The 17,585-nt window shown below is 38.7% G+C and overlaps 1 pseudogene; it reads right to left on the bottom strand.

The window, feature by feature from the left end:
- LOC149192177 (uncharacterized) overlaps positions 1-13,503 on the bottom strand; it is a 41,876-nt pseudogene extending 28,373 nt beyond the window's left edge.
- Between the last annotated feature and the right edge of the window lie 4,082 nt (positions 13,504-17,585).

The raw sequence follows: 17,585 nt of genomic DNA, 5'->3' as shown, positions 1-17,585 counted from the left end.
GAGCTTGTACTCTCAAGTAGCTTCAAAAGTGATGGCTAGTTTGATATCTTCGAGATTAATTCTTCCCCATCCCTAATCATATCAACATAAATCAACTTTCTCTTATGGGTAAATTAGAAACTAAGCACGTGTGAGATAATACATGTACAAAGATGGAAATGTGAGGAGAACAACCACAAGGCAACAATGTTGCAAAGTCTCCAGGGTGACAAAATATCAAGTCAAAAGGGACATGCATGAACGGGGTGTTTTCTGCAATCAGATCAACCTCACCATGGGGTAAAGGTAGCGGATTGATAGAGACTACAACAATTGAGAAAACTACACCTGGTCGAGGATCAGAGTTTGATCTATGGTAAATAGAATGATGACTTATGAATAGATTCTTGTTTCATTGTATTATCTTATGTAGAACTTTTTTCAAATAAATATATCTAATGTGAAGGACATGGTTATTAGAGTGTATGTAACTAAAATTTTACTTGAATTTTATTTTCACTGTCAATGAAATAGATATGATGTCTTTAGAATTTCCAATTCCTTCGATTCATCTTCTAAGTCTCTTTCTATTTTATTGTCACTACAATAAAATAAAATAAAGACATCTCCACCATATCATGTACTTTTTCAAAATAACAATTATAACAAACCGGAGTATGATGTGCAAGTTTTGATGGATGTTATGCTAGGAAAGACCCTTGATATTATTGTTAATATCCAGCAAAAATCACACTACAATGGCCTCACATTCGTAATTATTTGTGCTCAAGTTGATGTTGAACAACATTGTACACATCTTCAAGGAAATAGCTTAGTTCCATTGAGCCTACCAATGATGGTTGTTGAATATTTCAGTCATATTGAATTGTCAAGGGCACTGCATACTATGATTAGGGTATAGTTGCAGGTATGCACATCAATGTTAGTCATATAAGTACAATATGTAAAATTAACTATAGGAATATTAGAATGTAGTGCCTTGGAAACGGAATGATAATACCTCTATAATTCTGAATGCACATCTATAGCTCTTTGTAAATGAAATGAACCAAAGCAAAGAGATCATGCTACTTATGGTAGTCTAAGAAATTTTATTATGAAGGAAACGATAGAGAGTATTTTCTATCTTCTTTCAGTTTTCATGGCTAAATTTTTTGTAGTGCATATCCTTGTCTGTAATTCATGGAATCTTGTGTTTAGTTGTATTTTCTAAATTGCATGATAATTATTTTCCCTTGCAGATCATTTTGGTGACTTGGTCAAGTGCCTATGAAAAAATCTTACTTCTATGATTTTATCTAGTCAATCATTCTACATTTTTAACTTGCTTTGTACCTTTAACGAGGTTGAAGGGGCAAACATAATTTGAAAAGCTTTGCAGGTAAGCGAGATATATATTTTGTATGTAGTTTTTCCTTGTTTTGATGGTTTGATATGCAAGTTGTTTTTGTTGTATATTTTGTTATCTATAACCTGAACAATACTTACATTAACTAAGAGGTAGCATCACATGATTTTAAGGGGTTAAATGCCTTGACACATTTCACATATTTTTCAAAGTCGATATGTCATTGTGCTAATAGTTGCAATTATCCTGGACATCACAAAGATGACAATTGTGAGCCAAAGAGGGCCACGAGGCACAACACAAGGTATGGCACTGAAGTCACTAAGGATGTTTATTCCCGAGTGAGGAAAGATACAGTCACATCCACCTGGGTTTATGCACCCCGAAGCCAACTTCTGAATTGGCAAGGCTCTAGCAATACACATTCATGTATGGTTGTAACACCCCCTTACTGATATCTAAGTATCTTGAAACCTATTTCTTGCAATGCTCGAACCTCAAACACAAAAAATATTCATGAGTGCTGCATGAGTTAGACAATGAGGATAACTGAATGATTTTTTCAAACATTTAAGGCATATGTCATAAAATGTTTCTAACAAGCCATCGTTGATAAGCATCCACAACCCAGTACACCTAAACTGAGTTTTTGCTCGAAACTAGTATAATTGCACGTAATCCTCACCCACCTGTGAATATCCAATCAAAAAGTAATAATATATTTTATGCAACTGGTCCCAATAACAAGTTGCATGCCACACTATTTGACCCAGGTAGGATAGTTTAGTTTCGACCAGTTGGTTAAAATAAGTAATTCGTGCAAATTCAAGAATTAATTTTGGTAACAGTTCAGAAGCAAGTTTACCTTGAATTAATATATTTTGCAGCAACTTAAGTAGTAGGTCTAGTGCTAGGTGCAATTGATCTGGAGTGAGTGAATGATCCAATGACTTACTCATCAATAAAGATAACATATCCAAATCCAAGCGGCCCTGAGCGATATATAAGTAAAATGATTTAGTTTGGGGTTTGTAGAGATCATATAGCCCCCTAGTCCCATGGAAGTAGAGATCTCGCCAACTATGATCAGGTTGTAATTTTAGTTTGATATCCATAGAAAGGAGTTTTAGTTAATCAAGTGAAAACAAGGGCACCACCACACATAGCACCCGATAGCACATGCCACCATAATAAACACCCTCAGTTTGGGCTTCCATTTAGCTAGCTATAGCCTCCTGCTCAGTCCCATGCACAAAAATATGAGCCTAAGATATTTCATGAAGGCGTGAATAACAAACCACTAAAACAAAAAAAAAAGATATGGAAATGAAAGAAGACACTAGAGGAGGGAAAAAAATGTGACCATCGAGAATGTGAAGGGGAATTAAATTCCATTAAATAAAATGTTGAGTCTTTTCTTTTGTTCAATAGGAGGTATTTTGGATTAAATAATTATTAATTGTATGATTGTTAAGTCTTTGTGTTATCAAATGGGACGTATTTATTATAAATAATTATTAATTGTATGAAAATTGTTGGGTCTTTGCGTTACCAAATATTATTTTAGGGATTTTGGTTGATTTATTAAAAGTGAATTATGGTGATATCAAAATAAGCTTTGTGTGATTAAAATGTGCAGAAAAGTAGTAATTTCATAGTAATGATCAATCATCATTTCCAATTAAAAGTTTGGTTTAATAAGGATAACTAATTTAGGGAGATTTTTTATGATGTTTAATAGAGGGAGTGAGCATGGGAAAGGTAATACTTTGGCTCTCAGATGTTTTAGAAAATTGATATCTCTTTGACCATAAATAGTAGGGGTGGAAAAATGGTATAGGTTCTAGAGCTAAGTTTGCTCCAACCTAGTTATATCTTGAACCACAAATTCGTGTTGACCTCATGAATATGATAGAAATTTGGTGGCTTGTAGGGTAGCCTTTTCATGAAATAAGAAGGGTAGGCATCAAAATAAGTTCTGTGTGGTCAAAGAATATAGTGAAGTAGTAATTTCATAGGATTAATGATCATTTCTAATGAAATTTTTGTTTTATTAAGGATTAATAATCTATGGATATTTTCCAAGATGTTCAAGAGAGGGAGTCAACATGGGAATTGTGATAGATTTTCTCCCACATGCTTTCGAAATTGATCTATTTGTCCATAAAAATTAGAGGTGGAAACAAATCCTAGGCTCTAGAGCTAAGTTTGTTCCAAATTAGCTATATCTTGAACCACAAATTGTTGTTGGCTTCATGGATCATAGAAATTCGGTGGCTTGTAGGGTAGTCTCGTCATGAAATAATTTTGTCACTTATTATCTAGTCATATTTTTTAATCCTAGACTAAATTAGTCATTTAAGTTAGTCACTTTTAGTTTAGTCACCTATTATCAATTTGTAAATTTATCCCTAGACTAAATTAGTTGTTTAATTTAGTCATTTTTAGTTCGGTCACTTGAAATTGCTCAAATTTAGTAGTAATTCACTTGAAATAATTACGATGACTAACATTTTTAGTCACCTAGTCATTAATTTCGTCATTTTCTACTAGTGATCATTCAACTCCCCCACTACTTTGACATAATTTATGTTCAATTATACAATCTTTATGTCAGAAGGTTTCATATGTGCATTAATCTTCTTACAAATCGAAAGTGGCATGACATTAGAAGATGCACTGTGTCAATCATACAGTTGTGAACATTATGATTACAAATTTCAAGAGTTAACAAAAATGGCAGGGTTTCTTTTTCTAAGCGAAAGAGTTGTTTATAGACCATTTTAAGATATGAACATTTTCCAAGGAAGAATTGTCAAAATAAGTTATATCTTTACCTATAGGAGCTTTCAAGCTAGCAATATGTTGCTGAGCTTTTTTCTGAATGATAGGAATTTTCTTGAGCTCATACAAGGAGATATTGACCTTTATTTTCCTAAGGAAATCTATTGGATCATATTCCAGATTTGGAACAATATATTTCTGAGTGCTAGGTGTTTGTTTATTTGAATTTTTATCTGGTGTAGATGGTGTTTGGATTTCAACTAAAGTTTTACTTTGGGTAAAAACAAGGCTAGTGTCCTCTTCAAATAGATTCAAAAAAAAATTAGGAAGTTGAGTTTCATCTTGATTTTTAGAATCACGTTCAAAATCCTTTTCCTTGATTTTATTTGAGGTTAAATCAAGATCTGTTGGAAAATCATACAAAATATTTTCCAGTACTTCAACATTCAAACCTTCATTAAGGGGAGGTGATTTATGAGGAGGTGGTCTCCTAAACGATTGCTTAAAATTTCCCCTATTAGTAGGTTGTTCTCATTTTCCTTTCTTAAGGTCAATTATTTCATTGGGTAATTTATTTATAACATTTTGAAGGATCTCTATATCTAACATTGACCGATATTTCTTGATTATAGGTTGTTTTGATGTACCTGTTGTTTTGCTAGAAGAAGAGGTTGAGTAAGATTCTTTGTCGGTAGAAAGTTTGAGACTAAGAATTTCCTTTTCAACCAACAAGGAGATCCATATGTATGCAGTAAAAAAATTAAATAAAAATATAAACGAGAACATAGAGCTACAACAAAAACAGAACTTTAATTCATTAATAACAAAGTACTAAAAATTATTACATGGAGAATGCAAATAAATACATTTGGGTGATGGTAGCTTATCTCTAAGAAGAGATGTGGTGGATAAATGCCTTCTGAATTGTGTTAAAATGAGGCTTGGAGGCCTATTTATTATTGATAAACAATGAAAAACCATAAACATCCAAAAACTTGAACCTAGGAGATGAAGCGCCAAAAGTTTGTGGGCCCTTTTGGGGTAAATTGGTACATAACATTCCTTGGGTCGTAACTTCATAATACGATCTCCTTTTTATGCATATGGTACTTCATTAGAAATATCTAACCCATGAATTCAAATTTCTATTGCAAACCCCCTACGAAAGGCGATAGGTTTTCGCATTTTGTAAGAAAATGTTGTTTAGGGCCTCAAAATGGCTCTACAAGTTCAATACCCTAAAAAACTGCCAAAAATAGAAAATTTTGCTACAATTAAGTAAATTGAAAGAAAAAGTGGTGGGGGTCCACATTGAATAGCGAAGTGTCCACCCATATACACTTAGATCAATCCTCCCTCCTTAGGAAGCAATGGTCCCCATTGCATTGAGTGCCTCCACGAGATGGGGAAACTTTTGCTAAACTTGGTTAGTGGTGAGCCACTTTCCTTGGTGCAGGAGTTGGCCAGCTTTAACAACTTGATATAGTTGGGTCTTTTCCTGGTGAGTGGTATTGATCTGTATGTCCATGATTTAATTATTTATGGTCTATTCCATGTAGTATGGGTTGAGCTCTATTGGTGTTAGTTGTTCAACAATATTGGAGGTGTCTAATAGTGCTGGAAAGTATGGTTGAAGGCAGTCCACATCGAACAGTGGGTTTAGCCCAAGGAACGGGGGAATATTGAGCTCAAAATAATTGTCTCCCATAACCTTGGTGATGGTGTAAGTCTTGTATGAGAGTGGTGGGAGATTTGATGGCTTCTGGCAAGGCGTCATTTTTGTAAATACAACCAAACTTTGTCACTGACCTAAAACTTATGTGGCACTCGATGTTGATCATGTTGATGCTTATATTTGGCATTGAAATTATCTAAGATGTCATGAACCTTTTTCTAGATGTGTTAGATGCGTTCAAGAAACCTGGTTTCTTTATCAGCCTCAGATTATACATGTGTGGATTCTTCCTATGTAGTCGCATGAGGCATGTCACCATCAACTAGATGCAACGGTTGAAATCCCATACCCACTTGAAAGGGATTTCATCTAGATGAGCTATGGAGAGCTTTGTTATAACTGTGTTGCACATAGGGAAGGCTCTCATCGTAGTTTCATGGATTCTTGGAGTTGTATATGTGTAGTATGTGCGCTTTCATCTTGTTGATGAGCTCTATCTAACCATCAATCTAGGGATGAAATGTAATTGACTTGGTAAGATTGGTGTCCAATAATGTCCAGAGTCTCAACCATAATGTGCTCAGGAACTTGCTATCCCAATCTGATATAATGTTCTACGAGATCCTAAAATGTACCCACACTCATTTAAAGACGAGTTTGTCAGTGTCGTCTATTGTGATAGTATTCTTACATGCTGCCAATATAGCCATCTTAGAAAACTTATCCACAACAAAAAATACACAGTCGTTACCATGCTTGGTTTATGGGAGGACAATAATATAGTCCATGGAGATGGATTCCCAAGGCTATATGAGAGTAGGAAGACGAGTGTATGGGCCTTTTTTCTTGATGGTTGGCTTGGAAATGGCACAGGGAATGCAGGATCTAATATATTTTCCAACATCCTTTCATAGTTTTGGTCAATAAAAATTCTTTTGTAGTGCAACCACAGTTATCTCCACACCGAAGTATCATGTGACGTAATTGTAGTGTGCCTCTCAAATTATCCTAGCACACTCACTTGAAGGAACACATAGGTGCCCTAGGTAGCATAATAGTGCATCCTAGAGGTGGAAATATGGCCTTTTCCTAGTGTGGTTATCTCCACACCGAAGTGTGACGTAATTGTAGTGTGCCTCTCAAATTATCCTAGCACACTCACGGAACACATAGGTGCCCTAGGTAGCTAGTGCATCCTAGAGGTTGGAAATTGGATCACTTACTTCATTTGTATGTGGCAGAGAAATATAGATCATTTTTGTACAATTGTGACCATCCAAAGGTCTTCTGGCCATAAGAGTTGAGAACAGTGGTCAGTGTTGTGATTGGTGGATGACTGAGGCAATCTACAACATGATTAGTGTTTCCCCTTTTGTATTTAATATTCAAGTAGAATTTTTTCAGATATTTAGACCACTTCTTATGGTGATTGTTCTGCAACTTCCCTTGTGTCTATATAAACTGAAGAGGTTGGTGATATGTGCAGATTACCATCTCCTTCCCTAGAATGTAATGTTTCCATTGCTAGAAAGTTTGGATGATAGAATACATATCTTTATCTTAGGTGGGTTACTTCTTAATTGTATCAAAAAGTGTCTCACTATGATAAGCCACAATATGCCCTTGTTGTGTGATAATTGCACCAATAGCATAGTCAAAGGCATATGTCTCATTTTCAAATGGTTGTTGCAAGTATGGCAATGTGAGTATAGGTGTAGAGAAGAGGTTTTGCTCAAGCTAAATGAACACCTTTTGTTGGGACTCGAACCAGGAAAATTTTTCTTTATTTCTACCCTTGGTAACCTAAATCAAAGGCCAAGTGATATGGGACAATTCCAACATAAACATATGATAAAAATTATCAAGGCCCAACAAGCTGCGAAGCTCTATCGAATGGTTGGGGCTAGCCAATCCTAAATGACTTAGATCCTAGCCAGATCCATATGCATGCCTTAATCATCTATGATGCAACCTAGATATTGGACCTCGACCATGCCAAAGGTGCATTTCTCTAAGTTGGAACATAATTTGTGTTGCTGCAGGGTTTGAAGGACCTATCAAATGTGTTGTAAGCACTCTTCCAAACTCTTTATGAAGATGATCATGTCTTCCATATAAGAAAATATGAATGAGTTGGTGAAGGGACACAATATGTCATGCATCAATGTTATAAACTTTGCAGAGGAATTTCTCAACCTAAAAGGAATGACCAACCATTAAAAATGGTCTTCCATACATCTGTGGGATCTATTACAACCAGGTGATAGCCATACATCAAATAGATCTTGCTAAAATACTTGGGCCCTTGAGCTATTCCATAAAAGTTCATCAATCCATGGTATTGGATACATGTTCCTAACAATGATTTTGTTTAGTTCCCAATAATCAACTCAAAGCCTTCAGTTCTCATCCTTCTTCTGTACACGTAAAATTATGGTCCTAAAAGGTGAGGAACTTGGTTGGATGTGCCCTTTCTACAACAACTCCTAGATTTGTCACTTAATCTCTTCATTTTCTAGAATGGATCAGTGGTGTATCGGCCTGTTGGGTAGATTTTCTCTGGGATTCATATCAACCGAATGTTTGACCTAACAATGCAATGGTACCCCTATGGGTGAGGAGAATATTTCCTTCTATTCTTCCATGACCTTATCCACCTGCTTCTATTGTGTGGAGGAAGTCTTCCCTGGGGCCATTGATGTGGCCATGATATTCCCCTTGCTTTGAGAGTGAATCAAAAAGAAAATAAATTTCCCCATGGGTGGTTGTCAGTGTAGGTGGTGATGATCTTGCAAGGGTTGAACCAATTCAAGCCCCAAATCCTTATACACCGACCTCGTTAGGGACATGCAAAAAAAAAAGAGAAATAGGACTTGCTCTAGTACTACTAATTTGGATTTAAGCAAGAACAAAATTAAATACATATCTAAATAAGAGACATAGAGCTCCAGCGAAAACAAAACTTTAATTCAATAATAACAAAGTATTGAAAATTGTTGCGTGCAGGATGGAAAGAAACTAGTTTGGTCAATGGTAGTCTATCTATGAGAGGAGATGTGGTGGATACATGCCTTTTGAACTTTGTTACAATGAATATTGGAGGCTTATTATTATTGAAAAATAATGGAAAACCATAAACATCAAAAAACCTAACCCTAGGAGATGAAGCATCAAACATCTGTGGGCTTGTTGCGGTAAATTGGTACATCAACTTCTAGGGGTCGTAACTTTGGCATACAATCTTCATTTGACGCGTATCATACCTCGTTAGAAATATATGTCCAAGGAATATAAATTTTTACTGCAATCTCTTAATCTATGCTATGGGTTTTCCCATTTTCCAGAAAATGTCGTTTAGAGCCTCAAAACAACTTAGGAAGTTCATGACTCAAAAAGCTATGAAAACTAGTAAATTATGCTACATTTAAGGAAAATGAAAGAAAAAATGGTAGGGGTCCAAGTCAAAGAGGAAGGTGTCCACCAATATCCACTTGTATCACAAGTCTTCCTTAAAGGTTGTCTGTAAAGTATGTTTCTAGGCCCTTTTTACCCACATATCTATGTCATGAGGTAAAACCTTCACGTAATAAATGACAATAAGATTTTGAGCCGGAAAGGATTCAATAGGGATCTTGTTTTTCAAAGAAAGAAATATGTTATTGCAATCTTTTACCTTATATTTTTATTCATTTTCATGTTTGATAGTTCATTAACTAGAGCCTCTTGTGGCTTGTCATCTTTGAAATTTTCAAGAAACACAAACTCAAAATGTGCGCATGAAACAATACTCTGGGGAGGCTAAGAAAAATAACATGTAGTGACCTTTCCCTCAAACGTAAATTGGAATAGTATGAAAACTGCATCCTCATACCAAATGCTCTTTTCCTTGATGGTGAGTATAAATGCTTTGATGTGATCCTCAATTGGTTGCTTCAAATCATGCTCAAACTTTGGAAGGATCTTGTGAGCATTCCTTGGGAGAGGATGTTGCACGCCAGGAAAAGCAACAACATTCTGATCAAGCCAAGGGGTTGCAGGATAATTTTTTGGGTTTTCTTGATTGTTTCCTAGATTACCTTAGTTGTCTACCATCCTATGGATCCTTCAAATTCTGATGAATTAGAAGAGCCTTTGTCACTAGAGTGGCCCAAGGAGGGTGAACTAGGTGGGGAAGGAGGAGAATTAGAACCTCCAAGCACAGTTAGCTGGTTGGACTCAACAGTTGATGGCTCAGATGTCGATTGGTTGAGGTCAATGATTTTACCATTAATGGTATCATGCAACCTATCATTTACTATGATCGTAGTATGAGGGATTCCTTCATGCAAACCTAGTATTGTGGGTTCTTATGAGTTAAAGTCAAGCGGCGTGACTATGTTTTGAGATAATATTCTTTGAAAAGGAAGAGTTCTTTTGAATCTCTCTTGAGTTCAGGAGATGATTTATCGAGATCATTCAAGGACCTCGTCGATTTCAGCTTGTGTATACGGTCGATTTGGAATAGTAGTCTCACTATTGGTCTGTTAAAGTTGTGATTGAGAGCTAACTGAAGTCTCAACAAGGGGAGGGGTCATGTGTCTCTGGCTGACAATTGGTGACCTAAATTTTTGGTGTTTGTGACTTTTATTTTCCATTTACCATTGGATGGGCCCTCCTTCTAGTGCCATTTTGTTGAGGGGGGCATTGTACACCTAAGTTTACAAGGGAGGAATAACACAAACCAAGGCTCTTTAATAGCCAAAAATATTTGGTATGGATACCCTCGATAGGTTTATATGCTCTGTTAGGCTTGGATCCTTCCCTCTTATGAAGAAGTGAATCAGGTGAAAACTAATATTAATCTAAACTTATCTAAACTATGATTATCGTACACTAATCTAAACTAATTCTACACTAAATTATGATTAAAACAAACTATACTTAAATTATCAGGTTAGTTATACAAATAGCCTGAATCTGACATGGATATGAAATAAAAGGATTGTATGTTTCACCAGCAAGGAAACTATGATGTGCTATGTAATTTTAATTTATATATTTCATTTATAAATTATAATTAAGAAATAAAATAATTCTACTTCAGAATGTTGCTACAGAATCAATAAATGAAAATTGTAATACAAAAGTCAAACTATGGTACATAATATACATGATTTATATTATAGAAAATAAAATATGTCTCAACATAACGTAACTGGCTCAAAAATAAGGATGCTCTAATGATAAACCTTTACAAAAGATATCAAGAGAAATGAAATCAAAATATATTCATAAATGAAATACAAATTAAACTAGGATTTATTCTTAGTGTAAAGAACAAAAGAATGGGTAACTGTAAAACACAAATTCCTTATTCTCATAGACATTTACATATCAACTATGTTTACTTTCTTATTTTACATTAAGAAATAGATGCAAAAGATAAGTAATGTAACATCTTAATTATTACTTAGCCAAGATAGATAAGAGGGAAAACTGTAAATTATTTTCTTTTAAATTCATATACTTTCATCATTGTCTTATGAAAGCAATCAACAAACCATTGGTGAAAGTAATGATATATATGAGACAACAATCTACAAATACAACATTACTATCAATTTGTAAACATGAAACGAAATTTTCTGTCAACTTGAATATCTGGAAAACATTCACATAAGTTCAAAATGAAATAATGTCTAGATCGATACTTCTTCTCAAGACATGAATCACTGAAGATTAATATAAATCAAATAAAACAATTACAAATCAAAATAATGTTCTATCAACAAAGAAACACTATAAGGATAGTTATTTTCTTAAGAATAAAATCATCAAAACAAGCATCATTTATCTTATCGATCTCGAAAATCAATGAATAAGAGAATAAAGAAGATTATCCACATGACCGTGGAACCTAATGATGAAAGAACCATAGTGAGTGTAATCAAATCAATGGAATTGTATTAAAAATATTCCATAGTGAAAATTTAACCAGCATTTCTTGCCCCAAAACCTTTTGTTTTGGATACCCCCTGTTGGCTTATATGGGCCTGACCTAGGTTCGGAAGAATTATTTAGCCAAGAAAATCCCATAGGTAATGGAACTTTTGGCAACAGCCCACGAAGTGCGGACTCAGGTCTCACCCGAGGTAGTAGGGGAGGGTGTTGGAACTAGGTTTCCACACCCTTGGGATGTCTATATGTGGTTTGGAGGCTTTGCGCACCGTTCTGCAGCTTCACATTGCGCTTTAATTCACGTGGATCCTGAGTACCTCGCGCAATCTACAGATCTAATCTAGTGAATGAAGTATTTCAACACCGATCTATTTTTACTGGAGTATTTAAGCAAACATTTATTACTTTCATTCAGTTCACATTTTAAGATTAAACCTGATTCACAAGTATTCAATAAGCATACGTGCGCAGATCAAAATAGTTTCATCAACCATAAAAGAATAGAGTTGCGATAGTTTAGAATTGACATAGAATTTAGAAGAAACTTATCTTTATTTCCACTTATCACCCTTACATCTAGATCTTCCCTGTGCACTCAGCTGCAGGGGTTCACGCACACAGCTGCGGACTCTTCCAGGCCTTTGCACACATAGCTGCAGAGCCTCTATCCTCTACCCAAACCCCCGACTCGGACTTACAGACGCTTTCAGAATGCTCTTCTTAGACACCCATTACATATCAGATCTCAAAATCATACCAAAACGTAGCTACTCTACCCATAGAGCCTTGCTCTATTTATACCTTTCCATGGACCACAACCCATAGGCGGGCTAACTCAACTTACATTTCTTTACATTATTTTTGGGCGGACTACCCTTTTGACTTTGACTTATTACAAATCACGCTCTGTGCATCTTGCGGTGTATTTACCCTTCTCTTACCCAAAATTTCGGGCTTCGTGCCTCATACGCATTGCGCGGGGCTTCCGCTACCCAACAGTCCCCCCAACACAATCATCGTGACTCATCCCAAGTCACTCTGCTAGTGCGTCCAACTTTGCACAGAGATCAGTCAACAACTTCTGTGTGTCGCTTGTGCTAGCAAAAAAATCTTCCGTCATGCACTGCATCCGTTCCACATGTGTCTCCGACACCTCAGTCCCTATATCATCTGTCTCCATAGTGGCATACTCAGCCTGCATGTGGGCTACCTTGTGCTCTATGGTGGTTGAAACCGCAAATTCCTCGTTCAGCCACGGCTAGAGATGGGCTTTCACCACTGCTTCCTTTTGTCTAGCGGCATCGGCTTGGATTTTCATGTCTTGCACCTCCCTCATCTTAGCCAAGTAGTGCATGATAGCAATGGTCTGCATGGTTCCTCTGACATAATTGTAAGCTTGTTGGAGCTACCAGGCCTCGGATTCCAATCGACGAAGTGTTGGATCCTCCTGAAGGGCTGTGAGAATAACAATTGATTGAGTTAGCAGCTCGGTACATTCCACCATTGACCGTGTGAGCATCGCATGCCCCATAGTAATAATGTTCCTACATTGCTCTAGGATCTCTGGTGGTGTCGATGGTGGAAGCTAGAGTCTTAAGTCTTTGATATGCATGCTGAGATCTTGCTAGATCTGTGCGACCTCCTCCTTTGTCTTTCGGAACCTAGTAGCCAGTGTACATATCTGTGTCTCAATTGGCAAGTCCTCCATAATTTCTAACTCCTGGGCACTCGAACAGGCTTCCACTATTACCTTCTCCATCTATTGCTTTTGTGTGACTGCTTCATCGCTTTGGAGTTGCAGCTGTTCGATATTAATTTTTTGCTCTTGGAGTACTTGGTCAGCTCAGTTAGCCCTGGCACATAGTTCAATTGTGGCACTATCGTGTAGATGTTGCAAAATTTCACGTGGTAGAGCAACCACATTCAGTCCTAGTCCTATAAGTCGTTCTAGCATAGCTTGGTCCTCCATTTTGATGGTAATCAATCCTCCTGCTGGAATTGGGATAGAATAAGCCATTTTTGCTTTTAACAATGGTTTCGTAGTTGCCATACTGGAAACCCCTGGAGTAGTACTGGTGCCTACCCGCACGATTCTTGATCCCAATTCTTGTAGCTGTGTGCGGAGTTCACCCAACATAATCTGCTGCTCCGACATGGCCTCATCGACTGCCTCCCAAGTGGCATCTCGAATAGTGTTCTCAATGTCAGTAAAGTCTCCTTTGGTTAACATGGTCACTCCACTGTCTGTTTTAGATGCCTTTGCCTCTTTTCGTGGCTTCGGCCTCTCTAACCTTGCTGGCCGCTTCCAAGGTGAATCCATGCCTGGTGCTAGTGGTTCATACACAACCCTCTTAGGGGGTGCCTTCTGACTGCCCTTGTCTGTTGTTGACACCACCCCTCCTGGTGGTGTCTTTCTTTCTGCCACCAGAGCTGCTTCTCGTGCTGCCTTAACTTCCGTGGTGAACTGTTCTTTGCACTTTTGCTACACAGTCCACTTAGCTTCTTCCTTTTTCTGCCTGATAGCAGCCTCGTTGCACTCTACCGCTTGCGGTCCGTGTCATACTAGTGGCCAGGTATCCACAATCCCGTCAACCACATCGGAAATGGCAATGAATTGGAGTGAGTTCCATGTCCGTGCTGGGTCCTTACGTGCCCTAATGTAGATGCGATGCATGTCGGCTTTAAATTCGGTAATATGTTTCATGCTTTCATAGATCCCATCAGACAGGCGAGGTAGCTCATTAATCCATTGACGTACACTGGCATCCATTAGTACCCAAAATATTTTGATGTTTCAGATTCGTCCTGCATCTCTCGTCGCCCAGAGGGAAGCATATCGAGCGGCTTCCGGCCAGTCCGAGTCTAGGATAGGAAACTGGCTTTCTTCGGGTAAGTCAGTGGCAACCAGCATGATGGACAGGAGCAGCCATGCATAATGGAAAGTTTTTCCCTCCTCCTGCACTTCGCGACAGTTGGTCAGAAATTCTTCACAAAGGAACTGGGACCAATTGAACCGTATGTAGGTTGCGCATTCTTCAGCGAGTGCAATAACGACTATTGGAACCTCAGTGCCACAGCATTTCTGCATTACTTTTCCTACCAACATTTGAGTGGCGACACGGATTGCTTTATCTGAGATACTATCAATGACGTACCCCCGCTGCCCCTTCGCGAGCTGATACTTCTTTTTTAGTCGTTCTATCATCGCGACATCATTACTTTTATCAGTAATTTCTCGAGGATCTCTTCTGTCACAGGGAAGGTGCGAAACTTGATGAACAAGTTTGGGTGTGATACTGACGGGTTTACCGACCCATAATATTTCCTCATGAATTAAACAGAGCAACTTTTTTATAACCAACATGGTTATCAGGGGTCGGAGGAAGTGGGGAATCGATAAGAGACAGAGCAACCCAGCTTGGTCCACTTTTTGTAACCACTCCTTGGGTTGAAGCGTTGTCACCATCCCTTCTACAGTTTGCTCCATCGATGCGTTCGTCACTAGGTGGGGAAATTTTACTATATCCACGAGATCCCATCTTCTAATTTCATTTCCGCCACACGGCCAACCACCGAGTTTTCTACTGGGACTTTTTTTGGTAGAGCAGGGGTAGCGATGACAGTGTCAACTTCATCTAGGTTTGTAGGTACCTTCGCCTTCCCCTTGGTTGGAGGCACATACTTGGGTCGTCATACAGGCTGTATAGGATCCTACTCAGGGTTGACTTCTTCGACATATGTGGGAGAGTTTTCGACTTCCGTATTGTTGTCAATGGTAACAGATTTACCTTTTTCCTCCACTGTGAACTTGCCAAAGTGCAGGTGTCGCGGTGACCTCCTTGTTGATTCTGGGATCTGAGGGTCCTTCCTGGTCCTCGGCGTCCGTGGCAATTTAGGGAGCTCGGCTACTTGCGACGAAGCTTGCTGTGGGTTATCGGTGGTAGGGTTGTGTGCTTTGAGGATTGCTTCCTGGTAGTGCTTCGACAATGCCTTAAACCACAAACTTTCTCCGAATTGCTCGTCACTCATCCTGCACTTGCTCCTAACCCACAATGACTTTCTTGCAAGACAGTAAGATGTGGTGGCGTGCTCCTTACCATCATTATATATGATTCGGAATTTAAGATTGGCTGCTTGCCCTTGCAGTATCTCACCAATGTGATTTTGGCAGTTATTCTTCTGCCTTAAGTGCCCACCGCTTGCTCCATGGTGCTTTAAATGGGTCATCATGTCATGAACAATACCTGCAATGGTCGATTTCCATCTTTCCTTCATGGCCGCGAAACCCCTGGATCATAAATGCAGTTTTTGTATGTATGCTGAGGTCATCTCGCGCAGCTTCACAGTAGCCTGGTTTATAGTCTCGCACCCTCTTTCAACTGCGTGGAGCACTGGGACTGGTCCTCCTACAAATAGTCAGGGGGGCGAACCCCTCATGTGGGTCTTCCATTTCCTGACTAGCCCGAGCTACGAGCACCTTTTGCATTCCCTTGATTCTACTAATGGGTTGCGATATGTGCAGTCTTGTCCTTTCGGGTGCCAGCACAACCATGCTAGTGGGGTTGCTACTTGTAGTAGGGTAAGAGAACCAGCCATGCTTGTTTCCCTCATTCGCTCCTTTGTGTGATCCGTGTAGGCGACTTCTAACTATAATTTTTTAATAGCTTTATCCAGCTTCGCACTCTGTGCATAGAGTCTGGCCCTAGTTTCTTCTAACTTACCCAGCTCCACCTTGCCGCGCCAAATGGCTGCCTGGAGCTGTTGAATTCTGTCATGGATATTGTCACTGATAGGGTGAGCTATAGCCAAGAGACTTCTTGGTCTATCCGTGTGAGCCTTTGTGTTGTGCAGATCTGGTTGGGTTGATGGTCACCTAATATGCATTCGGACCCTTCGTTGTTGATGACCGACCATTCTATACCAACTTGGCAGCTGCGTACGTCTTCCAATGTGTACCTAGAACCACTTCCTAGATCTTGGCTTCCGTGCCCCCCCGGCATGCGCAACACGTTTTCCGACCCATCATGCTATTCTTTTGTTGTGTACCTAGTGCCGTGCTGGATGAGCTACCCTTCGTCGGTTATGGCGCTTTCTACTGGCTGTTGTCTCTCCTCAATGGTTACACGTCGCAATGACCGAATCATATTGCAGTTAAGTTTCATAATTTCCTGCAAGAAGTTTTTCCGTCGTTCAATCTCCTCCTCGAAATCCATTGTATAGGTGCTACCGCGTTCCCACGGCATTCTTCCACCATCCACGAGATGCACCTGATCCTAGTCTTGTGCTATTATCTGATAGATTCAATCCAACTCGTCATCACTATCCTCATCATGCATGGGTTCGATGTAGTGTTCTCCTTCCGCTGGGTCCAATGGAACTACTACTCATAGTGACTTCTTTTCGAACGTCATTTTCCATTTTTTCAAGTTGATGATCCCTTTCCTGTCTGTTGCCCAATCAATTCTGAGCAGTGCCAGGTACGGGTTACTATCATCAACAATCTCTATGACTTAAAAATCGGTCTCTATACATACACTGTCGATATCCACAGTTAATCCTTGTAGTCAACCCATTGGTAAGATCTTTTGTTGGTTGGCCATTTGCAGTTGGATTGGGGACCATTGCAGTGTAGGATTGCCCATACACTCCCATGTTTGTTTAGGTAATACATTCACATCAAAGCCTAAGTCCAGAATGACCTGATCCATTTCATAATCATCGATTTGTGCTATCAATTTCATCTCCTATGCGGTGCGCAGAGCATGTCTTCCTATTTTTTGGACTACTTGTGGCTCACTGGATTTGGCGCACCTAGTGATCAGTTCTTGCAACCCTTGAATG

This window comes from Pinus tabuliformis, chromosome 2_2, assembly GCF_031772625.1.
Source record: "Pinus tabuliformis cultivar Carrire ecotype Pingquan chromosome 2_2, CPIR1, whole genome shotgun sequence".
Classification (NCBI taxonomy): Eukaryota; Viridiplantae; Streptophyta; class Pinopsida; order Pinales; family Pinaceae; genus Pinus; species Pinus tabuliformis.
The sequence above is the reverse complement of the archived record's forward strand: the minus strand, read 5'-3'. Positions and strand labels throughout refer to the sequence as shown.